Source organism: Bos javanicus, chromosome 13 (genome assembly GCF_032452875.1).
Source record: "Bos javanicus breed banteng chromosome 13, ARS-OSU_banteng_1.0, whole genome shotgun sequence".
In the NCBI taxonomy this organism is placed as follows: domain Eukaryota; kingdom Metazoa; phylum Chordata; class Mammalia; order Artiodactyla; family Bovidae; genus Bos; species Bos javanicus.
Window position 1 is genome coordinate 25,368,178 of NC_083880.1, and position 27,000 is coordinate 25,395,177.

At 43.8% G+C, this 27,000-nt stretch overlaps 1 protein-coding gene across 25 annotated transcripts in view; it reads left to right on the top strand.

The window, feature by feature from the left end:
• The window catches only part of KIAA1217 (KIAA1217 ortholog), a 527,643-nt gene that overhangs the window by 424,391 nt on the left and 76,252 nt on the right, over positions 1–27,000 (top strand). The window contains exon 1 of one of the 25 annotated variants that reach the window (XM_061436013.1): positions 14,969–14,992. The exons of 19 other annotated variants lie outside the window; for them this stretch is intronic. The gene's annotated coding sequence lies outside the window, so the exon portion shown is untranslated. 5 more of the 25 variants (XM_061436007.1, XM_061436006.1, XM_061436010.1 and 2 more) reach the window with 5 other exon arrangements.

A 27,000-nucleotide genomic window follows, 5' to 3' on the forward strand; every position in this document is an offset into this window, starting at 1 on the left:
GAGCCATCTGTGTTGCAGTTAAGTGTAGCCAGGTTCCCCTTCCTGTCCAGATAGCAACACAACCCTGCCATGGGGCCAGAGCTCATTAATTGGAAATGCATGGGCCTGGCCCCAAAATAAATGGATTTTGAACTAACCAGATTTAGATTATCCAATATTTTTATTGAAGGAGAATAGGCCATCAAGTCAACTGAAAAACAGCAGCTGCTTCAAATTATGAGATGCTTTGAATAAAGCAATCTTGGCTAAAAAGGGTTGGGTAATATTATAGCATTATTTGCAAAAGTCAGCCTCTTTGCTGAAGCAGTGGCTCCTACAGTAACCTAGCTGGAAACGCTCACATCTTCCTACTGAGAATATTTTCAGAGTTGTTCTTCACTTGGAACCGGTGAGTTTCGACAACACAAAGGAAAACAGATTCTTACATTTTAGTGATTGAATTATATCGTTGTGTCACGTATTGGAAAAACAAGTAGCACAGGGAATCTGAGAGTTAATGAGTATTATTGTTCATCCCCACTAAGAAAGAAAAAGTCAACTTAAAACTGATGTCGAGAAAAGCATCGGGCTTCCCAGGTGATCCAGTGGTTAAGAATCTGCCTGCCGGTGCAGGGGACAGGGATTTAACGCGTGGTCCAGAAAGATCCCACAGCTAAGCCCGTGTACCACAGCTACCTGAGACCTGTGCTCTAGAGTCCGTGCTCCGCAGCCAGCGAGACCACTGCGATGAGAAGCCTTCACACCGCCACTGGAGAGCAGCCCCTGCTCACTGTAACTAGAGAGAGCCTGAGCATAACAGTGAAGACTTGGCACGGCCAAAAGTAAATAAATAATTTTTTTAAAATTTAGAAAGTTATTGGTTAAAATCTTTTTTAAAAAAAAGTATTATGAGTAATAGTAATATAGTTAGTGTTAGAATGTGGCCAAGATGGTGACAGTTTTCTTATGACTGAGCGAAATGTAGAAACCAGGGCTTTAAGATGAAGCCCAGATTATGGAGGAGACAGAGCAAGACATCATTAAGCATGATACAGTTCACAACAATGCACTGTTTTGATGTCAGAATAAAATCTAATTCTTCTTTGAGTCCTGGAGGCCTTCGGCGTCTTGTAACTTGGCCCCAAAGAAAATCGGTTCAGTTCAGAGCTGTCCAGCATATTTATGTACTTAAAACCTGTCCAGATAAAAGATGTGGTGGTTGGGTGTATCACTTCAGCTGGAGGACCGCTTCTCCTCGCTCAGGCGGCGCTAACTCCCTCTATATCCTAAAATACAAAGACTATGTTTCCCTCAGCACATGCACTTAATTTCTTTTTTTTTTTTTCTTTTCCTGTGAAATCAAAGGTCATACTTGCCCTTGCTCTGATTGAACTCTTTGAACCTGTTCCTTTTTGTTTGCCCTTGATATGGTGGCAAGAGCTGCCAAAGGAAAAGCCAAACAAGAAATGGTAGCGATGTCAGTGATGCGGTAATTGAGACATAGTGCGGACCAGATCTATAGCGCGCTTAAACTTCAAAGCGTGTTTCTCAGGAAACGCACCTCTAAAGCATTGGGTGTCACAGTCAAGGTCTGATGGCTTCACCTACATGAGTGTCTAGGACTATCTTCACTTCCAACGAGGAAGGTAACTGAATGGAATATTTTGTAGGTGGGTCCCTACTCCCTTGCCAGAGGGACCCAGGGAACATAGCCATAAACTGGATATCATTTTTGCTTGCCTTAAAAATCAGATCTAAAAATGTATTTCCTAGCAGCTGTGTAACTGCAAAACAAAGCAACAACAAAAAATCTGCTCTACTGCAGTGCAAATTACTCACTAGATATCTCCAGGGTTCAGATCTTAATGCTTCAGAAATTTGCTGCAGATTTTACTGTATATATTTAGACCAAGGAGCCTGTTAGCTTGTAATCCAGGATAGAACCTCTGTATTCTCATGAAAATGAGAAATGTGCCACTGTTGGCAACCTCAGGCTATAATTATGTTAATCTGACCATTTGAAGACAGAAATATGTTGTTTTAAAATGTTTCTGTATTTTTTATTATTCGTAACAATGCTCCAAAGAAACTTGGTAAAATGCTAATAAGTTTCTATCCAGTATCACTCTGTGACTAGAGCATAAAAAATGAGTCAGACGTGGTATTTGGATATTTTAGATTTGGGCAGAGAATTTTTATCTACAGATATGTACTCATATTCACAGTGCATCTTAATAATATGAAAACTACCCAAATGTATCTTCATATTGTAAATGTAGAGACAGTGAACATACATGCAAGGCCATCTCTACATATATGCCCAGTAACAAAACATTTTGACATTTGCGTTAAATCAGCACAAATCAGTACCAAAAAAAAAAAAAGTCAAAAAATTTTTGAGCAGTACTGCAAGATAAATGTTTTTCTATCCAGAAGTATTCTAAAGCACACAGGTTTGTGTTTTTAATACAAATGTGGGGCTCAGACTGTATAGTTGAAATTTTGAGCGTATCCCAAATCTTGCCTTTACCTACTTGGTTCAGCTTCCTCCTTACCAACCAAAACTTTTATTCCAGTCACAGGCAAGTGAGGACATGCATTCTCTTTTCATTCCCAAAGAGAAGTTCTCCCCAGTGGTAAGATAGGAAGGGAAGAAGCAAGATGCAAAACAAAAATGTGGGTCATCAGCCATCTCACAATTTTTATAAATAATTAATACATGAATTTATAAATAATTAGTACATGAACCCTGATACTGGGAAAGATTGAAGGCAGGAGGAGAAGTGGACAACAGAGATGAGATGGTTGGATGGCATCACCAACTCAATGGACATGTTTGAGTAAGCTCCGGGAGTTGGTGATGGACTGGAAGGCCTGGCATGCTGCAGTCCCTGGGGTTGCAAAGAGTCGACTGAGAGACTGAACTGAATACATAAATCTACTAGTTGAACCAGTATCGAGTGGATGTGTGTGTGTGTACTCAATCGCTCACTTGTGTCTGACTCTTTGCGACCCCATGGACTGTAGCTCACCAGGCTCTCCGTCCGTGGAATTTTCCAGGCAGGGATACTGGAGTGGGTTGCCATTCCCTCCCTCAGAGGGTCTTCCTGACCCAGGCATTGAACCCATATCTCCTGCGTTGGCAGGTGGATTCCTTACCACTGTGCCACTTAGGAAGCCCTATCAAGTGGATGGGGAGTCTTACGTTGCCTGACCTTGATTCAGGATGGCCAATTCATTTGGGAATAGAAACAAGGAAAAGTACCTCCTTGTTGGTGAGTTGACAGCATATATAATTGGATTTTTCTCAAGAATGAGATCTCTGGAAAATAATACAGTGTTCTGTTCTTACATCGGCTACGTTCAGAATCTTTCTTCTTTAATGAGCTTTTGTATCTCAAGAAGAGAGTGTGTCATTCTCTTCCCCCTTGTATGCCTATATTACAGTGGGCTTATCTGTTTGATTTGCTCTCGATTCATGGAGTGAGCCCATCATTGTTCACTGGTGATATTAATCCTACTGCGCACTGACCACGCTCTTCTGCATGCAACGTCATAAATAATTTAGCTCTTTTGATGTTCACGGCACCAGGAGGGTAACTGCAAGTATTCCCAGACCCATTTGCAGCAGAACCAGGGTCTCAGAAGAGCTCAATGGCAGGACCACAGTTAGGGCTGTGAGACCACAGCCCAAGGAGATCCTCAGGAACGGAAACCAAGTCTTTTCATTCATAATCCAGGGCTCTCTCCACCACACCCTACTGCCTTCCCTCTGAATCATGGTGGAGGAAGGTACTGATCAAAGAGGGAGGATGATTGCATCTTTAAAAAAAAAAAAGACTTTGGAAACTAATTTGTAGGTTTCAGCACATTGAAGAAGTTGTTGAAAGTTGAAGGTTTTCAGAATCAAGCCAAAAATATCTTCTGATTTTAAGAAACTCCCTTTGTCTGTTTATCAACACATATCTTCCTGTCCTCTATGGGAGAAATTTTGCCCCAATGTTGCTTTTCCGAGAAAGGAAGAAAAGTGAAAGAAAGGGTAATACAAAGAAGGAGAAGAGGGAAAAAAAAAAAGCTGGAGATTGGCTTGGGTAGTAGGGGAAGACGAGCTAGCTCCTTTAGGGTCAGCCTGGAGCCTGTTTCTTTTTGAAGGGAGTTGCAACCTCTTGCTGCTCATCGTGGACTTGGGAAGGTTCTCCAAGATGACAAAGCATTTTTGTCACTTGCCTCAACTCCTGTGTGACAGAAGATTCTTTTCTTTCAGGGGGCAATGTTTGGGGTGTGGAGAGGGGGGAACAACTAGACCAGGGCTCCCTCTTGCCTGATGTTGGCCTCTGTCATATCGCGTGTGATTCCCTTACATACTGAACGGGTATCTGTCCGTGTGGTTTCTCCAGGTTACCCCGTGTCAGGAATGCAGGGCATCACTCAAGGGGAGGAATGCTCAGAGGCCCAGCAGTGTGTCCCTGGGATGCAGAGAAGCAGATCTTGTGACTAGTGGGGAGGCTCCTGGCATTGTCAGAACCTGGTAGGGAGCCGGGACTGTCAGTGCTGGGCGAGTCCTGGCAGGGCGTGGGCGGAAAGCATGCCAAGCCCAGCCTCAGGGTATGCTTGACTCCCAAACTGGTTGTCTTTGAGGCTGTTATTTATCCAAATAAGGAGAGGCAGTGGTTTTGCTGACCATCTCAGATTTCTGAGCCTTGTCCACTGGCTGGCTGGCTGGCTTGATATTTGAACTGAAAACATAAAGGTATTCCTTTGAAATGGAACACCCTGATGGGGCTCTTGGATGCCCTGGAGTCATCATTTGGAAGGTGGTTTTCCCCCACATTTGTAGATAACAGTAATGTGGTCTGATCTCTGTTACTCTCCTCTTGGTTCTCTTGCAATATTCAATCCAAATGACTTCGTTCAGGTATTTCTGGGCCTGATTTTGGACGGGAGTAATAACTGATCTTAGTGATTCTTGAACAATGGTTCAACTACCCTTCTTTGAAGAGTACTCAGAGGTCAGGTCTCTACATTGATTTCTTAACCCGAGAGTTCGAGATTGTTCTGGCTCTGGTATATTGACTTTGTGGCCCCCATTCCTTCAATCTGTCCAATGGGGATTATATCCTTTATCTGATGAGAATGTGCTGGGAATTAAATAGAAATTTTGGAAAGCATCTGGTAAATAAGAGTCTCCAAAAATGTTTCCTTTCCTTATTTCCATCTTTTCCTGGCAGATTTAATTGCAAATATTTACAGATGGAGAAACGCTTATGATAATCACCCAAAATTGAGTAAGGTCAGCTTTCTGAATGAGGATTTAACCAATCCCACAATAGAATGGAGGGCTTCCCAAGTGGCTCAGTGGTAAAGAATCCGCCTGCCAATGCAGGAGACTCAAGTTCAATCCCTGGGTTAGAAAGATCCCCCGGAGGAGGAAATGGCAACCCACTCTAGTATTCTTGCCTGGAAAATCCCATGGACAGAGAAGCTTGGCGGGCTATAGTCCATGGGGTCGCAAAAGAGTCAGACACAACTCAGCAACTAAACAACAGCAACACAATAGAATGGAGATTTTGACGGGAGCTTGCCTCTTCGCTTTACTCCTTAGAACAGTTTTTGTCAAAGAGTAGTCCCTGGACCAGCAGGTCAGCATTATCTGGGAACTTGTTAAAAAGGCAGATTCTCAGGCCCACCCAAGTCCTGCTAAATCAGACACTCAGGAAGTGGAGCCCATTAATCTGTGTTTCAGCAAGCCCTCTGGATGATTCTGATGTTGTTGAATTACATCAACTTGCAGAACCACTGCCTGGGAATAATTTTCTGGCTGGATCAGAGGTCGGTCCATTCCCCAACACTTGGCACTCCCCACCTCTGGTCTATGACCGTGCCTTACTTCCTGCCTGAAAATTCCTAAGAAAGGAAACTCTTTCTTCCCTACTGAAATTTCTGCTCATCATTTATGGACTCACTTAAATCTCACCTCTTCAGAGAAGTATTCCTCAACTATCCCAGGCAGGAAAATCTTATTCATCTATAGATTCCAGAGGGTTTGTCTGTTGTACTTATTTGAAACTTGCCAAAGTTATTCTTGCTTTTGTCTTTAAAAAAAAATGTATTTGTTTATTTGGCTTTGTTGGGTCTTAGTTGCTGCAGGCTGGATCTTTAGCTGTGGCATGTAAACTCTTAGCTATAGCGTGCAAGCTCTTAGTCATGGGAAATGGGATCTAGTTCCCTGACCAGGGATCAAACCCTGGCCCCTTGTCTTGGGACCACAGAGTTTTAGCCATTGGACCGCCAAGGAAGTCCAGCTTCTGTCTTATTTTTATTACTCATGTACGTGCTTCATCTTTTCTCCTCTTAAGAGGAAGGAATTGTGTGGCTTAAAGGTTCTTTTCGCTTCCTCAGCCTCATCCTTGGGCTTTGCATACCTGGTGACTACTCAATAAATATTTCATGGACTGAGCTTCCCTGGTGGGTCAGTGGTAAAGAATCTGCCTGCCAACGCAGGAGACATGGGTTCGATCTCTGTCCTGGAAAGATCCCACATGCTGTGGGGCTACTAAGCCTGTGTGCCACAACTACTGAACCCACGCTCTGGAGCCCGGGAGCCATGGCTTCTGAAACCCGACTGCTCTAGAGCTCGTGCTGTGCAACACGAGAAGCCACCGCAATGAGAAGCCCATGCACCCACCTAGAGAGTAACCCCCACTTGCCGCAACTAGAGAAAAAAGCCCAAGCGGCAGGGAAGACTCAGTACTGTCAAAAATAAATAAAAGTTTTCAAAAATATTCCATGGACCCACAGAATGTTGTAGTTGGGATGGGCCTTAGAGACCCCAAGCGGTCAGACTTAGAAGGCAGGCTCTGTGATGCCCAGTTTGGTGTTCCTCTTCCACGTACTGCGCGAACTGCTGAGAGACACCTGAATCGGGGCAGTCGGGGCCATTGGCCTGGCCCAGATGAGCAGATGCTTGGCGTTTGCTGTCACAGACTCCAACCAAACCCTTTGAAAACAGATGGGTGTTCAAAGGTATATTCATGTAATTTATAAGCCTGGAACCTTTTGGTTCTTTCATAATTAATGAGAACTGGGAAAGTTTGTGCATCTGTATAGTTATATAACACACGGCATCTGTTCCCAGTTCACATGTTCATACCTGGGACACCCATGGAACTTCTTTGGGTGTGCTGTATGCGGGCTAAGTCACTTCAGTCATGTTGGACTCTTTGCGACCCTATGGTCCAGAGCCCACCAGACTCCTCTGTCCTTGGGATTCTCCAGGCAAGAAGACTGGAGTGGGTTTCTATGCCCTTCTCCAGGGGATCTTCCCAACCCAGGAACTGAACCCGTGTCTCTTACATCTCCTTACCCACCTTGACAGGTGGGTTCTTTACAACTAGTGCCACCTGGGAAGCCCTATAATTTAATTTTTATTTATGTATTTATAGATAATACCTTTATACTATTATCTGTATAATGTATATGAATATACAAAATTATATATGTATGAATATATGAAATTATATCCCTACCAGCAGTTCACAAGTGTGCTCTTTTGGCCACATCCTCACCAATGCTTATTTTGTTTTGTCTTTTTGGTAATAGCCATTCTAACAGGTATGAGATAATATTTACTGTAGTTTTGACTTGCATTGTACTGGTGATTAGTCATGTTGAGTACATTTTCATATTCCTATGGGCTCTCTATATGTCTTTTTGGAAAAAATAATCTGTTTCTTTTACCCACTCACACATTGGATTATTTGGTTTCTTTTTTTTTTAACTTTTTATTTTATATTATAGTCCATTAACAATGTGGTGATACTTTCAAGTGGACAGCAGAGTGACTCAGGCACACATATACATGTATCCATTCTCCCCTAGACTCCCCTCCCATCCAGGCTGCCTCATAACATTGAACAGAGTTCCCTGTGCTATTCAGTAGGACCTTGTTGGTTATCCATTTTAAATACAGCAGTGTGAAATATCGATCTCAAACTCCCTAACTATCCCTTTCCCCCTGGTAACCATAAGTTTATCCCATGGAACTTCTTTTAGTTTCAAGAGTGGCTGTTACCTTGTGGACACAGCGAGGGAAGGAGAGGGTGGGACAAAGCAGGAGAGCAGCATGGAAACATATACACTAGGATATGTAAAACAGATGCCAGTGGGAATGTGCTCTATGACTCGGGGAGCTCAAGCCCGAGCTCTGCGACCACCTAGAGGGGTGGGAGGGGGGATCAAGAGCGAGGGGACATACGGATACCTGTGGCTGATCCATGTTGATGTGTGGCAGAAACCAACACAATATTGGACATCAATTATCCTTCAACTAAAAATAAATAAGCCTAAAAAAAAAGACTTGATGTTGCGAGAAAAGCAAGTGGCTCTCATGAACCCAGGAAGAATTTGGCACCAGGGCTGTTTTGATCTGGATCGCCATCAGTGTTTTTTCGTGTTTATTTTGAGGTTAAAAATTGAAGTCGGTGGATTTGTTGAATTATTGTCCTTCAGTGTTGTCCTCTGGGTCTCTTCACTCACACAGCCCTTTCTTCTTTTGACACGCTGGCTAATACTGTTCAGCTGAGGGTCAAGATAATGGCAAGACTAAAACACCTTTCATTGGAAGCCATCCATAACATTCCCTTGAAGACTGACTCTGCTGACAGAGCTCATCTTGTACTGTGTTGTTGGTTCTGTCACTTGGGAATAGAACCAGCACGTGTCCTTCTGCGATCAATGCGAAAACAAAGCAGAATGCAGGCAGTGGGGTGATTCCAGTAGCAGGGCCATGGCTATAACCCAGGCCACAGAGTTGATTCCAGAAAAGTTGTTAGGAAAGACGGGAGACAGGAAACAGGCCTGAAGGGGTTAAATCTACCAGGGAACTCTTGCTGTTAAGAAGCTAAGATGTTAAGAACTCCTCAGGGAGTTCTCTGGATGTCCAGTGGTTAAGAACGCCCTGCTTCCAGAGCAGTGGACAAAGGTTCGAACCCTGGTTGAGGAACTAAGAACCCACATGCCACGCTGCCTGGCCAAGAAAAGAAGAAGAAGCTGGGGCTGTTTAAAGCCCTGAGAAAGAGATTGACCTCAATTTGACTAGCTACAACGTGAGAGGGCGAAACAAGAATGAAAAACCATTTGTTTTCCAACTCGGCATCACCCATTCATCAATTTGTTTACCAGCATTTTCTCCGGCAGTCTCTAAAGAATATCTACCCTTTAAGCTGTAGCTGTGAAGCATAAAATTTTATGTATTTAGATCATTGTCAGTTCGCTCTGTAGGTTTGGATACGGTAAGGATATGTTTTATCATCAAACTAAAATATTTTTTAAAATTCTTGCATTGTTGTGAGCATCCTAAAGCTATATGATGTTGTATCAGCTTTTTTTTTTCTTCACTTACAACCTAATCACCTTGACCCGTTTCCTGAATGAAGGTTACGCAAGGCACAGGGTTAGAGGTGGAACACATCTCTGAGAGATATGGTCCCAGGAGTGGGATTCGGGTCCTAGTGGTAAAGAATGTTAATCAGATGAGGTCTGGATCTTTTATCCCATAAGCAGTCTGGTGTCTTTGACTAGTGAAGACATGTATGTGTGTGTATACTTATACATAATGTGTGCATGCTGAGCTGCTTCAGTTGTGTCTGACTCTTTGCGACCTTATGGAATGTAACCCAACAGGCTCCTCTGTCCATGGGATTCTGCAGGCATGAATACTGGAGTGGGTTGCCATGCCCTCCTCCAGGGGATCTTCCCAACCTAGGAATCGAACCTTTATCTCTTATGTCTCATGCATTGGCAAGCAGGTTCTTTACCACAAAACTGAGGACTTTTGCTTTCACTTTTCATATAATATATAAGCATGTTATATATAAGCATAATGTGTACTAATGTGTGTGTGTGTGTGTGTGTTTGTGTACTCAGTCGCTCATTCGAGTCCAGCTCTTTGAGACCCCATGGATTGTAGCCTGCTAGGCTCTTCTGTCCAAGGAATTCTCCAGGCAAGAATACTGGAGTGGCTTGCCATTTCCTTCTCCAGGGAATCTTCCCAACCTAGGGACTGAACTTGAGTCTCTTGCATCTCCTACACTGGCAGGCGAATTTTTTACCACTGCGTCACCTGGATATTAGTTAAATGTGATGTATAATTATATAACACATTTTGAGGCAGGAAGATAAAACCTAGGTAGTTAGATCCTAAACCCACTGAGATGTCCTGTTACTCTTTTCCTTCGCTGTGAAAATCTGGACCTGAAAGTGGAACAAATGAGGTATTTCTCAAACAGAGTTTACCAGACTGCCTACTCAAGGTCAAAACTCAAGCATATAAATCCTCAGTAATCCATGTAGGGAAGACCTTGGGAGCATCAGCCTCACAGAGTTGCTCAGCGACCTGAAGGACATGCGACTTCACACTTACACAGAGAAAGAAGTGGTAACAGTGCTGAGGCTGAAGATGGTTTCTTTTGAGGGATCTTAGTTCCTTGACCAAGGATTGAACCCGTTTTCCCATGCATTGTGAGCACAAAGTCTTAACCACTGAACCAATGGGGAAGTCTTGCTGCTTCACTACTTAGTGGGCTTCCTGAGTGACTCAGCTGATAAAGAATCTGCCTGCAGTGCAGGAGACCTGGGTTCAATATCTGGGTTGGGAAGATTCCCCTGGAGAAGGGAACGGCTGCCACTCCAGTATTCTGGCCTGGAGAACTCCTTGGACTGTACAGTCCGTGGGCTTGCAAAGAGTTAGACAGGACTGAGCGACTTTCACACTCACCCACTACTTACTACTATGAGAAGGTGGGCAGGGTCCTGATCTCCTCATATTTCCATCACTTCCATTTTCTCGCCGTTCACATGAGGAGAGGGACGCTGGACCTAAACATGTATATCACTGCATTCTGAGGGCCATGAAGTACAATCATCATTGAAAACACTGTGTAAACTGCAAGCCAAAGGATGATGATGATGGGGGCGGGGTGTGTGTGTGTACACGCACAGCCATCTGAAATCCTTTGTGGGAACTTGTGTGGCAGTCCAGTGGTTAAGACTCTGCACTTCCATCGCAGGGGCATGGATTCAGTCCCTGGTTGTAGACCAAGGTCCTTCATGCCACATGGTGTGGCACAACCCCCAAAAGCAAAGTCCTTTGTAGGATAAGAAACATAAATAAACAAAACAATATATGATCTGTTGCAGGATGTATGCTGCTGCTGCTGCTAAGTCGCTTCAGTCGTGTCCGACTCTGTGCGACCCCATAGACGGCAGCCCACCAGGCTCCTCTGTCCCTGGGATTCTCCAGGCAAGAACACTGGAGTGGGTTGCCATTTCCTTCTCCAATGCATGAAAGTGAAAAGTCAAAGTGAAGTCGCTCAGTCATGTCTGACTCCTAGCGACCCCATGGACTGTAGCCTACCAGGCTCCTCCGTCCATGGGATTTTCCAGGCAAGAGTGCTGGAGTGGGGTGCCATTGCCTTCTCCGCAGGATGTATGTTGACCAGTTAAATAGGAGTTTGGAGACCTGTCCTAAAAAGAAAAACAAAATCTAAGGCACTGAACATTTGTATTTGTAGTGGGATAGACGAAGATGACTTATCTGGAAGTACCAGAAGGGAGTTGTGTATAAAAGACAGCGTCCGTCCAGGAAATGGGTGGATGTGCAGAGATGGCGATAAATAATGAGGAGTTCTTTGTACCATCTGTTGCAAGTGGTGGCAAGAAAATATCCTTTTACAAACCGTAACTATTTTAGATATAACCGGAGCTTGTCCTAGGCCTGGATCATACAGGAGCATCCCAACAGAAGATTGAGTGTTGGTGAGACAAGGATAGTTTTCTTTTATCTGTGCTGCACTCCGCACAGTGACTGATTGTGGTTTGGAAGTTACATGATTTATTTCATGTTACTTGTTACCCGTTTCCCTGCTGAGATCTTGAGTCACCACTGGGCACAGTGTTAAGTCAGCCGGCGGGTCTGGTACAGGGGAGCTCAGCGGAGTTGTGTGTGTCAAAATATTTGTGGGAATAGCACTCATCTTAAATATAGCCAGAAGCTAACCATCTCTTCCCTGAGAATTAAATAATTTTGGCAACAGTCTGTCTGTCTCGTGTCTGGGAGACATTCCATTTATGACCAAATGAAACATGAATAGACATTAATAGACCTTCCAAACGACCCTCTTTCCAATTTTAACAGTGTAAGCAAGATGAACTTGAAATTTTTCCACCGGCAAAGTCACTTCCCTTCCCAATAGCATCTTCATGTTTATAAGCCCAGTTTAGATTTTCTTTTAGCATATGTAATTTTTTAAACAGCCAATAAAGCAGCAAAAGCGAAAGGGGAGATAGGAATACATTTCACAAGACCGTTGGCCTTAACCAGAGCACAAGAAAGTATTTCCTGTTGAGGTAATGCTGAGTGTTTATTAGCCTGTCTTTTCTTAATACTCACTAGAAATAAATTGCTTCCACTTTGCAAAGTGCCAGTCAGTGAAAGGAGCAGAGGGAATGAATAGCAGGATACTGAACACGGTGCTGGCAAGAGCAGGTTCACAGAGGCTCTAGCATCCCAAGGTAGGCGGCCGAGAACCTGGCAAAATAATGAAACCAGACTGTGGGATGTTGGTGCTTGTGTTCCCCCCAGAATGCACCAAACTCTGCGGGACTTTGTCCGTAGGAGCCATTTTCTGGAGGATGTGCCCCACCTAGGTGAAGCCGAGTTCTCTGGCACCAGAATCCTGTGCAGGAAATTCTGCTGCCCGATCCCCCAGCCGACTCTGGGTTACTGCACTCCCCTTTCTCTTGGGTAAGCTGGGTGCTGAAGCCTTACTAGACAGCATTTCACTCATCCTGATTCACTGCAGGATGGAGCCGGCTTTCAATCTCCTGACGATGGATGACTGCTCTAGTCCTGACAAAGCTGTGCCTGTCCTGCCCCGGCGGTGCCCAGAGGCATTTTGAAAGTGAGAGGAGATTGCTATGAACTTCCAGGAAGGGAAGAGATCAGGACCATCTCTCACCTTGCACTCACTGACTCCCAAGGTAGCGGGGTCCGCAGAAGTCACCTGCCTTTAAAGCAGCGGACTTGAGCCCCTGAGCTGAGCTTGGACCCTGTAGCCAATAGCAGTGACAGCTCCTTGCTTTTGTGTCCTGAGGGTAGGGGCGTGGCAGAACCCAGACTCTTCACCTGACAAGCAGTCCTGCCCTCACAAAGAGCAGGACTTCCTTTGGTGGTCCAGTGGTTAAGACTTTGCCTTCCAGTCCTGGGGGTATGGGTTCGATCCCTGATTGGGGAGCTAAAATCCTGCACACCTCACCACCAAGAAACTTGGAACATAAAACAGAAGGAATATTGTAACAAATTCAATACAGAGTTTTAAATGGTCCACATCAAAAAACATCTTTATAATAAAGAGCAAGTCAGTTCTTACAAGGATGGTGCTGTTTAGGACATCTTATGCCCTAAAACAGGGGCTCCGGGGAGACAGTAGGGGTGGAACCACGTCTTCACCAGACCAGAGAGGCCAACCCCCCACCCCTTTTCCTGGAATGCACGCGTTTGATGGAGAGAACAAAACCTGCCAAATGTATACCAGATGCTTCAGGGGCCGAGACTGTGTGCTTTCCACACTCTGGTGAGAAATAACAAACTCTCGCTGATTAGATTAAAAATCAAAACAAGGCTTTCCACGTTCCGTCTCCTCTTCTCCAACCTCTTAGGTGGCCTGTTACAACCACTTCATCCAAATATTGTTTCGAATGAGACATCTTAGGAGGGAAGCGATGTCATGGGCGCTGCGTTCTCCCTCCTTTCATGACCACAGAGCTTTTTGATGGCAGTAAACAGTTTTCTTAGCAAGCTTGCAATGCTGACTGGATTTGAACTTCAGAGACGTCACGAAATTCTTTTGGTCAGCAAGACCAACCTCTGAAGGCCTTAAAATGTTTGAAAAATGCAGGGGCTGCCCAGAGCGTGGTTGTGGGGTGTGGCGTAAGGCCTCCGTGGCCTCCAGCCCAGCTTTTTGAGTTATTTGTCACTGGATTCCCACTTGAATAGCCTTCTGCTCCATTCAGTCCCAGAGGGCTCAGGAAGCATGATGGTGATTAAACAGAGCCTACCTGGAAGCTAAGGAAATGCTTCTTCTGTCCTTTTGTCGGTAATGCGTTCATACCTGTCTCCTCTGAGAGCGGCACAAGCCCCTTCTTGCTGGGAACACAGACCTCCTAGCGCCTGTTCCCCTGGAGGAAAAGAGCTGTGTTGACAGCAGTCGCCCACAAGGGTCTCCGGAGACCGCCCTGGCCTCCTCCTCCCCTTGTTGAAGGTGGGGCAGAAGGGCTCCCGTTCCCTTTCTTGAATACCTTCTTTGCTCAGCCTTGGCTGGCCCTCTCTCTCATTCCCTCTCATTTCAGGTGTGCCTTCTAGAATGATTGCACTTGCTTGCCTGGTGCTGCCTCGGCCTGATTCTCAAAGTTCAGCTTGGTAAAACCAGCCTGGTTAATTAATAGACAGCCTCCTCTGTCACCTTCCGTGTTTACTCTGCGGTGTTATTAACCAGGGGAAAAGGCTCATGTTTCTTTTGGCTTCAGGGACATCAAAAGTCCAGAGGCTGAATGGACTTGGGGTACCTGGGTTTTCTCTGGAGCCCTCTGGTCCCCAGCAGAACACTGGTCTGAGAGTTGGGGGAAATTAACATGTTGGGTTTTTTGATGATTTCATTTGTTGGTGGCTGGTGGTTTGCTTGTGTTAGTGACCCTTTTTACATCACTAAGATCTGTCTTGTATTATAATATTTCCTTCACTATTACCCAGTTTACCTAGGCCTCCCCAAGTTCGTTTGTTGGTGTGTGTTTTCCGTGTAAGCAGTTGTCAGAGGTCTGAGTCACCCGTGCGGTAGCCTGTGGTTGGATATGGGCTGAGGTTATTCAGTGACTAATTGCCAAGGGGAGGAGAAATTGGCTTATCACGGGGAGGACGCCTTTTTATCCATGCCTAAAGCAGCTTTGCTCAGAAGACAGGGTAAAACAGAAGGGGCTTTCCTGAGCTGGGGAACATTTTAGGATCTGTGGTTTTTTGTGCGTGCGTGATTTCTTCTCTGAAGAGAACGCTGTCTAAAATATCCAAGGGTGGAACTGAGGACTTAGATGAACCAGCAAACAAAGGAGTCGCGTAAGTGGGAGCTCAGCCAATGTGCTTTTTCCCGGCGTTAGTTATACAGGTGATTTCATTAAGAAAAAGTAAGTGGCTTTAATTCTTTGAGGATGAGAGAGGCTCTTAAGAGTCATTTTGAGTTTTGTCCGGTAACTTCATTGTATGGTCTGATTGAGTAGCGTGTTTACAAATTCTAGACTTGGAAGGGTGGGGTTTGAAATACAGTAAATGGTACATGATAGTCCCTTTCCTCAAAGAATATATGTATATACACATTTTTTTCAGTGCTCTACAATGAGACACAATTACATGACACAGTCTCCCAAATGATTTGAAATAAACATCTTTCATGCTGGATTTCTTTTTTCTAGAAGTAATTTTAAGTTTTTTATCCCCCTCTGTTATATTGCAGAAAGTTGTTAATGAGGAACATTTGATTTAACTTACAGTGTTTGGGGGGAAACGAAATACAGAAATGTTAGGATCCCTAACTCAGACTTCAGGTGATTCATTTGAAAGCGCCCCACATTTGTTCTAGTCTTTGGGAAGGACAAGCCAAACAGAGGGTTGAGCTGTGTGCTGCGGGCGGGGCCAGCAGCTTCTCGGCTGGGGCCACGGTGCAGGAGCTCCGGAAGCAAGTATGCTGTTTGTAAGATCTGGAAGGACTCAGCCCAGAGCTGGCTGTGGTTTGGGCAGTAATGGAAGGAGGCATGTGGTATCCAACAAAACAGATGAAGGATGGGGAACAGCCTCTTCATGCACAGACAATATATCTTGTTATCGTTTATTCTCTCTATTGTGTCCGACACTTTATGACCCCATGGATTTCCCAGGTGAGAATACTAGAGTGGGTTGCCATTTCCTTCTCCAGGGGATCCTCCCGACCCAGGGATCGAACAAACCCGAGTCTCTTGGTTGGCAGGTGAACTGTTTACCGCTGAGCCACCTGGGAAGCCCATGCCAATATATTAATATCTAGTACAAATAAATGAGCTTTTTCTTTGTCTGGGCCAAGGTGCAGGCAAATAAATATTTGTGTTGTGTCCTGGGAAGGTGTTAAAATCTTTATTTTTTTACTTAGGTTATCTCTCTCTTGCTATAAAATGGTATTTTTAAAGCTCACCTCAAGACATCAGTGTGGAAAGCTTCTGGGCTAAAAGCATCAATGATGTTAATATTCACATATTTTCAACTTTCTAAGAGAGATGAGATGATAGAGAAGATTAGTGAGAATCAGGGAGATTGGTGGGAGAGGAAAAGATTCAGGTATATTAAGGTGAATAGCAACTGTGTGCATAGGTGTGTATGTGTGTGTTTTATTTATTTTACCTTTAAAGTTTAAAATAATTTTCTCCTAAAAGGTCTGACTTTGATTAACAGTACAGGAAAAACCAAGAGTGTGTTTAATGTCATTTCTTTACTCGTTACCCAGAACACAGTTAAAATACAACACAGGGATTTCCCTGGCAGTTCAGTGGTTAAAACTCTGCACTTCCATTGCAAGGGGCATGGGTTGGATCCCTGGTCAGGGAGCTAGGATCCCATATGCTTGGTGGTATGGCCAAAAAACAAAAAAACACTCTGCAGGTACTTGATTCTAGGAAGGTACCGCCTTTAACATAAAGGGCTGGGGCTTTTTTTTAAACTGTGCATTATAGAATCTTACTCATCATCCTGGTTCAATCAGACAATGAATATCTCCTATATATAAAGTCCAGTTTTTATCAGAATAGCAAGTGGTCTCCTTGGGAGATCACACTGAAGACTCAAAGCAGATTCTTTTTATCTCCCCATATGTTCCACCCTGTCCTATGGATGAGTTGCCTTTAGTTAATCTGTATCCATTAGTGTGTGAACCCAAGTTATCTAATTTTAAGGGTTTATTCAAGTGGTAGATTTAAAACGTTTTCCCGCTAAGTGATGGGAAGATCATCATGTCTTTCTCTTCTTGGGCTCCAAATAGAGCCAAGGATGAAATTATCTCAAGGTGCTTCTCAAAACTCAGTCCTGGCAAGTCAGTCATGGGTTGGCAAGCAACATAAGACTTTTGCCAAAGGCTTCCAACCTCTATGTCACCCATATTGATGGAGACATTTAACCTTATATCACCTGTTCTGGCATAACAAAACACTTGTGTTCACCTCCACTGTGGGTAACTCAGGTGGACAGTGACTCTGATGCAGTGACCCAGTTGGATGATGGCAAGATTATTTTGAGGTAGACAAGGCAGGGCTGACATAACAGCATTACCATCAGGTACGTGATACTGATTGCTTATGGCTATGATTGATCCTCATTGGCCAAAGTCCCATTCTGGCTGGTTGGTACCCATGTAGTACTGGCTAGCAGATGTTAAATATTTTGACTATTACCTGTGTTCCCTGTATGAATGTACAGCACATCTGAATTGTTGTTTATTAACTGTTGCATTTCTTTCTGAATTCATCTGCATGTGACATCCAGAAAGTCTAATGAGATTCTTCTAATGATTTTTTTTGCATGTGTTTAATTTTAAACTTTACATAACTTCATTTCACTTAGTTATATAATGTGCCTCCTAGCGATTTCTTTTCACACCAAACATGTTTTTAAAACACCCATGCAGGCACCTCTGTTGTTCTCAAAGAAATTTACTCAACTTCTTATTAATTAAAATTAACTTTAAGGACTTCCCTGGTGGGCCAGTGGTTAAGACTTCATGCTTCTACTGCAGGTTTGATCCCTGGTTGGAGAACTAACATCCGCATGCTCCACAGAATGAGCAAAAAAAAAAAAAAAATTAACTTTACATTTTTATTTCATTAATACTCTTTATTCTTCTGGACAGTTCTGTACTCCTAGGAATATTGATGCCCGTTTTCCTATGTGTTAGTTGGGGTCAGGATTCCCCAAATGAAGATGAAGCCAGATGAGGAGGAAAAAGAAAACAGGGAGTCGTGACTCACCCTGTTAGGATTATTATTCTTCCTAAGTGGGTTTCCCTGGTGACTCAGACGGTAAATAATCTGCTTGCAGTGCAGGAGACCAGGGTTCCATCTCTGGACAGGAAATGGCAATCCACTCCAGTATTCTTGCCTGGAGAATTCCGTGGACAGAGGAGCCTGGCAGGATATAGTCTATGGGATCACAAAGAGTCGACACGACTGACCGACTAACACTTTGACTAAGTGGGTTCTAGACATTTGAAAACCTAGTCTTTTGGGGGGATTAATAACAATAATGACAGTAGTACCTACTGTGTGTTGCACCTGATTAGCCTTGAGCGCCATATGGTTCTTTGTATACAGTGGCATGTTTGAATTTATCTTTGTGTTTATTGGGAGTGATTATTCCATTATATGGTCTGATTGGGTGGGGAATTTGACCAAATGTGCACTGCTGGCTGAGCCAGACACTCTTGTATTTTATCACCTATAAAGCCCTACCTTGCTTACCACTGAGCTGGATCCTTCTTTTCATTGAGCCTTGCATTGAGGAAGACAGGGTGGGAGAGGTATTTATAGAGGATCCACGTTGATCTGCTGCAAGACAGAGGTTATATGGTTTCTCCAGCTATTCTGGACTGGGAATTGGGTATGTTACCACACAATGACCTTGGGAATGCCCTCCTGGTCTAAGATCCTGAGCCCCTGAGTCTTGAGGGTGCGTGGGCTGGAGCATCTTGACTTCAGCCTAGGTGTGACTCCCCACGGTCTAGGAAAGGGTCCCGGGGGTGAGGACAGCTTGAGGATATCCCACGTCTGGTTTAGAGGCGGAGAACAGATTAGCATATTATGTGTGTGTATGTGTGATGGGGAAGCAGGGGTAGTGGAGATAAAATCGTAATTTCAAGTGAGGAGCCTGCATACATTGAGAAGGATACCCTTAGGGAGCTGAGGAGCCAATTCAATAATGCTTAAGTAATGTACCATCAATGACTTCCCTGGTGGCTCCGCGCTAAAGAATCTGCCTGCTGAGCAGGAGATACAGGTTTGATCCCTGGGTCTGGAAGATCCCCTGGGGAAGGAAATGGCCACCCACTCCAGTATACGTGCCTGGAGAATCCCATGGACAGAGGAGCCTGGTGGGCTACACAGTCCATGGGGTCACAAAAGATTCAGACACAATTGGGCACGCAGGCAGTAATGTACCCTAAAGGATACCTTTTGGTTGCTACATATTTGCATTTTGCTTGCATTTTTGCTCGATCGTTTCCATTATGAAATCCACCATAATGTGCCAAAGTCCCCAGGTCAGAGATTCTGCATTGCTGGGTCCTGCCAGTGACAAGGAAGGAAGCTGTGGGAAACCAGCTGGTTGATCCCCTGCATCCTCATTACCCAATGCAGGCAAGAGTATGTCCTCTTCAGGGCAGGAAGTTTCAGGCTTGATTTGAGCTGTGTCTTGGAATTAGGCTTGATTCTTAGCAAGTGCATGGTAAATACTGTTGGACTAAGTGAATGAATTGATAAGATATGTATTCTGTATGTATTCAGGGCCTTGGGTTCTGTTTCCTTTTCAGTCTTCTCCTTGTGCCTCTTCTATTTCTTCTGTCTTCCCCCATCACCCACACAATGGGTCTCTTAGCTGCTCGTCTGGACTGCTGTCCATTTGAGCCCACGTCCTCACCCGTTATGCCCCTACCTTGCCCACCCCAATCATTTATACCCTCCTTGTCTTTCACACCTCTGAGAAGATCGAATGGAAATGTGGCTTCTGTGACATCACAGAACTTGAAGACAGGGCTTGAGAGGTGCCACTGGCTTCTGTCCCCTCCCTTTGCAGCCATTTGGAGAATCTCAGTGAGCATGACCCTGGTGGGTTTTAATCAAAACAAAAATATCACATCTTCACATCCTAAATTCCTTTGTGTTTTTGATTCTGCCCCTAACTAAATACAGTAGGTAGTATAGTTGCAAATTATAATAGTTTCCTCTTTTGCCATCAACTTGAATTTTTTTATTGAGATTTAATTGACATATACCATTATATTAGTTTCACAGGTATAACATAATGCTTCAATATATGCATCTATTGCAAAATAATCACCACACTAAGTCTAGTTAACATCCATTACTAAACATAGTTTCCATTTTGTTCTTGTGACAAGAACTTTTAAAACCTACTCCCTGAGCAACTTTCAAATACAATACAGCATTATTAACTGTAGTTACCATGCTGTGCATTACACCCCCAGGACTTAGATGTATTTTGTAACTATAAATTTGCATCTTTTGACCATCTTCACCCAGTTCACACCCCCCAGCCCCTACCTCCTGCCTGTGGCAACCACCAATCTGTTCTCTGTGTCTATGAGAACAACCTTTTTCTTTTTGTTTATGTATTCATTTGTTTTTATTGGAGGATAATTGCTTTACAGTGTTGTGTTTCTCCTGTACAGCAACGTGAAACAGCTATATGTATACACATATCCTCTCCCTCTTGAGCTTCCCTATCCCCACCCCACCTACCCGCCGCCCGCCCCTCAGATTATCACAAAGCACCACTGAGCTCCCTGTGCTATACGGCAGCTTCCTACTAGCTATCTGTTTTACACATGTGCTTAGGTACTCCGTCATGTCCGACTCTTTGAGACCCCATGGACCCACCAGGCTCCTCGGTCCATGGTATTCTCCAGGCAAGAATACTGGAGTGGGAAGCCATTCCCTTCTCCAGGAGATCTTCCCAGTTGAAGGGAAGATCCTGGGTCTCCTGCATTGCAGGCAAATTCTTTACTGCTGAGCCACCAAGGAAGCCCATTTTACACCGTTACACATGGTAGTATATGTATATGTCAATGGTACTCCCTCAATTTGCCCCACCTACCTCCTCCCCCGACCCTGCCCTATGTCCGTAAGTCCATTGTCCTCCACCATACCTGGGCTTCCCTGCCCCCTTCTCTTTTTGCCATCCCTACTATATTTGCCTCCAATTGCACTCATCTCCTGGATCATTATTTCCTCCAGACCTCTCAGAGCTGACTTCTCATGGTAAAGCACCAGGAATTGGTTAACCTTCCCTCCCAGTCTTTCCCATGCCTCTCCTCTCTCCCTGGCCATGTCCCTACATTGTATCAGCTTGGAAAGATGAGAAGGATGCTTGCTATTTATTTTCCAGGGCTAAGGCTAGAAAAATGTGCCCAAGATGATCTTAGAAACATTGTATCACTTTGGATACATTAAAGCCACATCGTTTCTTAAAAGCTCTGACCTCAATTTTTAAACCATTGTTACCATTTTTTTCTCAAACTCCATAGCATTGAGTTCTATAGCAGATATATTCATTTCCTGCAGTTGCTGTGAGAAATTACCACAAACTTAGTGGCTTGAAACACCACAAATTTGTTATTTTCCACTTGTGGAGAGCAGAAGTCCAGACTGGTTTCACTGGCCAATATTAAGGGGTTGGCTCTGCCACATTCTCTCTGAAGACCCTAGAGAATCTTGTTCTTTGCCTTTTCCAACTTCTGGGAGCTACCTTATTCCTTGGCTCATGGCTCTCTCCTCCATCTCCAAAGTCAGTAATGTAGAAATGTTTTGTATTCTGTTGGGTGGGCCAAAAAATTCATTCAGGTTTCCCCCTAAAATCTTATGGAAAAACCTGAGTGTACATTTTCGCCAGCCCAGAATTACAAGTTAATCTCTAAAAGGATGTTGCCTATAAGCTTAAATTATACATAATAGCCTATCTCTGGGAACCCTGCCTCTAAGGTGATGAGCGTTAATACCTTGGTATTTGTGTGATCAGGTCCACCACCTGTGAAGGACTGCAGGGAGGGCAGGAGTAACACATCCCTTCCGGAGGCTGACCGGAAACAGGAAACCTTTGACTTTACTCCCGCCCCGTTTAGTATAAAAGCAGCCCCAATTCTAACGGAGACAAGATGGCTCTTAGTGAGTAGGAGTCTACCTTCTTCTCGGTTTGCCAGCTTTCGGAATGAAGTGACTGTTCCTTGCTCCAACAGCTCGTCTCTCAAGTTCCTGGCCTGCTGTGTGTCGAGCAGTGTGAGCTTGGACTCGGTAACAAATTTGGGGGAGTCACCTACCAGCCTTGCTGCTCATGGCTATCTGGCAGGGATTGGGGCATTTTTGAGTATAAGATCCTAGCAGCTGCCAGGACCACTTGTCCTGAGAACGTATCCTTCAGAGTTCTCCGAAGTGGCACTGGCTGCCTCAGTGCTTGGCAATTGGAACAAGGAATTGACATCTGAGAGCCGGCGGGCTCCATACAGTAGGGTAAGTCACTCCAGTGTGTACAACTAAAAACTTTATTTCTTCTCTGGGGCTTATTTTTCCCCCCACAATAAGCCAAATTTGTTTTGTGTTTGAATGGGGTACCCTGTTAGAGACAGAGAAGAGTTATTGGACTTCTACCCAGTTCGTGAACCAGTTCATTTGTTTCTTTGCATGCATGCTAAGTTGCTTCATTCATGTCCGACTTTGCAACCCTACAGACTGTAGCCCTCCAGCCTCCTCTGCCCATGGGATTCTCCAGGCAAGAATACTGGAGTGGGTTGCCATGCCGTGCTCCAGGGGAATCTTCCTGACCCAGGGTCTGAATCCTCGTCTCTTAGGTCTCCTGCGCTGGCAGGCAGATTCTTTAACCACTAGCCCCACCTGGGTGGAATCTCCCATTTGTGTGTGCTGTTTGTGTTTTGCTGGTCTTGAATTTGTAACTTTAAAAATGGGGAATATTTCAACTGTCCCTATAGATAGTTCTCTGAGGTGTATTTTGGATAAGGGATCTGCTTATAGCTATGAACCCATGGGTGAAAGGGACATTATATTTTATTGCAGGGGCCCCCAACCCTTTTTGGCCCCAGGAACCAGTTTTGTGGAAGACAGCTTTTCCGTGGATGGGGGTGGAATGGTTTCGGGGTGATTCAAGTTCTTCACATTTATCGCGCACTCTGCTGCCACTGATCTGACAGGAGGTACGGATCCACGGCCCGGAGGTTGGGGGCCCCTGTTTTATTGTAGTAGTGTGTGGCCACTGTACCTGTTAGGATCTCCACGGTGGTTAGGCAAGGCTATCTTGGGACCCCGTGCACCCTGTACTGATATCTTTGTTGTGTTAATTACGTCATTTATGGTCTCTTGTGTCTTTGGAGTGTGTAGGATCCCAAGACCAAACTTCAGGGTTTATTTAGGATTTTGTGCGGCCTCTGAGTTTTTGGTTTCATTTTGTTTGGTACTGTTCCTCCACTTGCAGCCAGATCAGTTTTGTGATTTTTAAAAAATTAATATATTTTAATTGGAGGATAATTACTTTACAGTACTGTGGTTTTCGCCATACATCAAATGAATCGGCCATGGGTGTACATGTGTCCCCTCATTCTGAACCCCTCCCCCACCTCCCTCCCCACGCCATCCCTCTGGGTTGTCCCAGAGCACGGGCTTTGAGTGCCGTGCTTCATGCGTGGAACTTGCACTGGTCATCTTGGCGTGTGGTAATGTACATGTTTCACTGCTATTCTCTCCCATCGTCCCCCCCTCACCTTCTCCCACGTAGTCCAAAAGTCTGTTCTTTACATCCGTGTCTCTTTTGCTGCCCTGCATATAGGATCATTGTTACTGTCTTTCTGAATTCCGTATGTATGCGTTAATACACTGTATTGGTGTTTCTCTTTCTGACTTCACTATTTTAAAACTTGACTGATATCAAATAGAGGAAAGAAACAGGGAAGAGAAAACAAAACTGTCTCTTCTTGTCCAGGAGTGGGCATTCCGAAGGAGGAGAGAAACGTTTCACTTGATTCCTAATGTCACCAAAAGCTACAAATAGAAGTGTCTTTTCCATTAATATTAGTAAAAGCGTTTAGTCATCTAGACAGGTGACCTTGATTTGTCCTGTCTTCCAGAAACCCAATCTGAATCCAATCTCTTTTATAACTTATGGCTTTTACATTGTGGTACTGACTGATGACTAAAATTTTGGAATGGGAGCTATGTCCCTGTGTATTTATACATGTGTTTGCACATAATATAGATGTGCGGCATTGCCATAATGGATTTGTAAAAGAGTTCTGTTTAATTGGCTTAAAGGAAATTAAGTGAGTTTGAATACTCAAACATAAAAGAATCTCATCAGAATGGGTTTCAGGTTCACGAGCTCTAGGAAATATTCAGTATTGAATTAATATCTGGTGTGAAAGTTAGCTTAAGCTTGTTGGCTTGATACAGATGTTTTTTGAGTCATCAACATTAAATATAGGGACTTCCCTGGTGGTCCAGTGGTTAGGAATCCACCTTGCAATGCAGGGATATAGGTTCCATCCCTGGTCCAGGAACTAGGATCCCAGGGAGCAACTGGGGGCATGTGCAACGAAGACCCAACGCAGCCAAATAAACTAAATAACAACAAACAACATTATGCATAATACTTTTATTGTATCTAGGTTTACTGGAAATTAAATAAGGCCTTATTCCTGTTACAAAGTTTGTCAGCAAGAAAAATAACGTGATAAAGCTTTTAAGTAAATAAAATGTAAATGAAGTAAAGAGTTTAGGGTAAACTCTATGGGAATAATGTCTTGGGAATGTTTGTCTAGAATAGTCTCTCAAGATTTTCGTAACTTGAAACTAAGTCCTAAGATAAGATTGAACGTAATTTTAAAAATCTTAAAGTGGTACAAAACCTGGATTTGGTTCTCTAAGAGGACAAAGTTTTCTTAAAATACTAAACTGCTTTTAAGTGATCTGTATTTGCCACAGATCTTTTCTTATCACTGGTTAGAACTTTTTTTTATATTTCTGACTAATGTCTCAAAGATCAAGTTCTAAGTGGGGTTCATTTGACCTCTGGCTAACTCTGGGATTTTTCAGAGGGTCCCTGGAATACTTCTTGTTGTTTTCTCTGCATCTCAGAGAAATAGTAAACTGTGTATATACATGGTTGAGTCCCTTTGCTGTCCACCTGGAACTATCAGAACATTGTTAATTGGCTATACTCCAACATAAAATAAAAATAATAAATCTGTATTACTAATCAGAAAAACTAATTGGGCTTATCTGGTGCATTGAATTGCATGGGAGGCATTGTCAAATGAGCGATGGTAAAATTTCTTAGATTATATCATGGGTAAACATTATTAACATACATATTGTAGAAATTATATGGAACTCCTAAAATTCTGGTATACTCTTGTAAATGATGTCATAATTTTAGTAATTATCACAGCCACAGCAGTAATCGGTGTTCTAGTCAATTGCATTGTAATCCCAGTTGATTGATGCCAAAGCAAAAAGGCATCCTTTTAATGCTTAGATGATCAGTTGCTATCTGTGTGTTTTCCAGTGCCTTCTGAATGACTCTAAAGCTATTTCGTGAAGAAGCAGGCAAGACTGATGAAATCCTTTATGTGCAAGCATTTTTACTATTATCAGGGAAAATGAATAAAAGAGAGGATATGTTGCTTCAACCTTAACTCCTCTAGCTGAGCTGGCTGTCCCAGCCACTCTGACCATTATGCCAATATATCCACCGCTTCCACCACCTTCTATTCCTATCCAGACTCAGTTCCTGACGCTAGGACTGAGAACTTCTCCTCCTTATAAGCATCAATCAGAAAATGCTGGGTTGACATGCACTACTATCTATAAAATAGATAGCTGGTGGAAAGCTGCTGTATAGCACAGGGAGCTCAGCTGGGTGCTTTGTGATGACTTAGTTGGGTGTGGTGGAGTGGGAAGGAGGCTCAGAAGAGAGGTGATATATGTATACAATAAAGCTGATCCACATTGTTGTACTGTATAAGCTAACACAACATTGTAAAGCAACTATACTCCAATTTAAAAATAAATACATTAAAAAATGTTTTAAAACAAAGTGTTCAGGGAGCAAGAACAAAAGATGCAAATCAAAATTCCCTTTTTTTTTTTTTTTGGCGTTGGATTCCTGGAAGGTAACTCAGAGAAGTAAGCCACTATTGAGGAAGAAACAATGCACTTACTGTATAAGGAGGAGGAACATTGGAAAATGGATTGCCCTCGGCTGAAACAGAAGAAGAAGAAAAGGGGAGCTCCTATGGTAGAAAGAGAGGAACACTGAATAAAGAGGCCCAGGGGCTCCCTTGGACTTACCGTGCCTCCCCACAGGAGCCCAGGGTAAAATTGAACGTGTGGGATGAACTGATTGAAGGCAAAAGGAAAGGGGACAGCAGAGGATGAGATGTTTAGACAGCATCACAGACTCAATGGCCGTGAATTTAGGTGAGACAGTGGCAGACAGAGGAGCCTGGCGGGTTACAGTTCGTGGGGTCGCAAAGAGCCGGATACGACTTAGCTACTGAAAAAAACCAAACTGATTTGACTTTCTGATAGACCTCACCCTGAAAAAAAATTTTTTTTTATCAGAATAGCTTGACATCACCAGGCTTCTCTGGTGGCTCAGTGGTAAAGAACCTGTCTGCCAATGTAGGAGATGCAGGTTCCATCTCTGAGTAAGGAAGATCCCCTGGAGAAGGAAATGACAACCCACTCCAGTATTCTTGCCTGGGAAATCCCATGAACAGAGGAGCCTGGCCGGCTACAGTCCATAGGATCACAAAACAGTGGGACAGGACTAAGCAACCAAACAACAACAAAAGCTCAATATCAGGAGTCTCACCTAAACATGCTTTAAGCCTACAGATGGTGCTCATGAAAACCCCGAAAAGGAGACTGAGCTCTTTCCCCCAAGGTCTTAAAAATAACCCAGCAACTGCTGTCAGCGCTCCCCAGATGGGGACTCAATGCCAAAGAAGCTGCACCACCAGGGACTGAAATATACTCAATACCTATTTCTCAGATGCTTCAAACTGCAAGACATTTCAGATACCTGGACACTTTCTCAGTGTAGGTGGAAGCATATCCCTCCTGGACAGAAAATCTCTGAGATGGTTAAAGCCATCCTTAGGG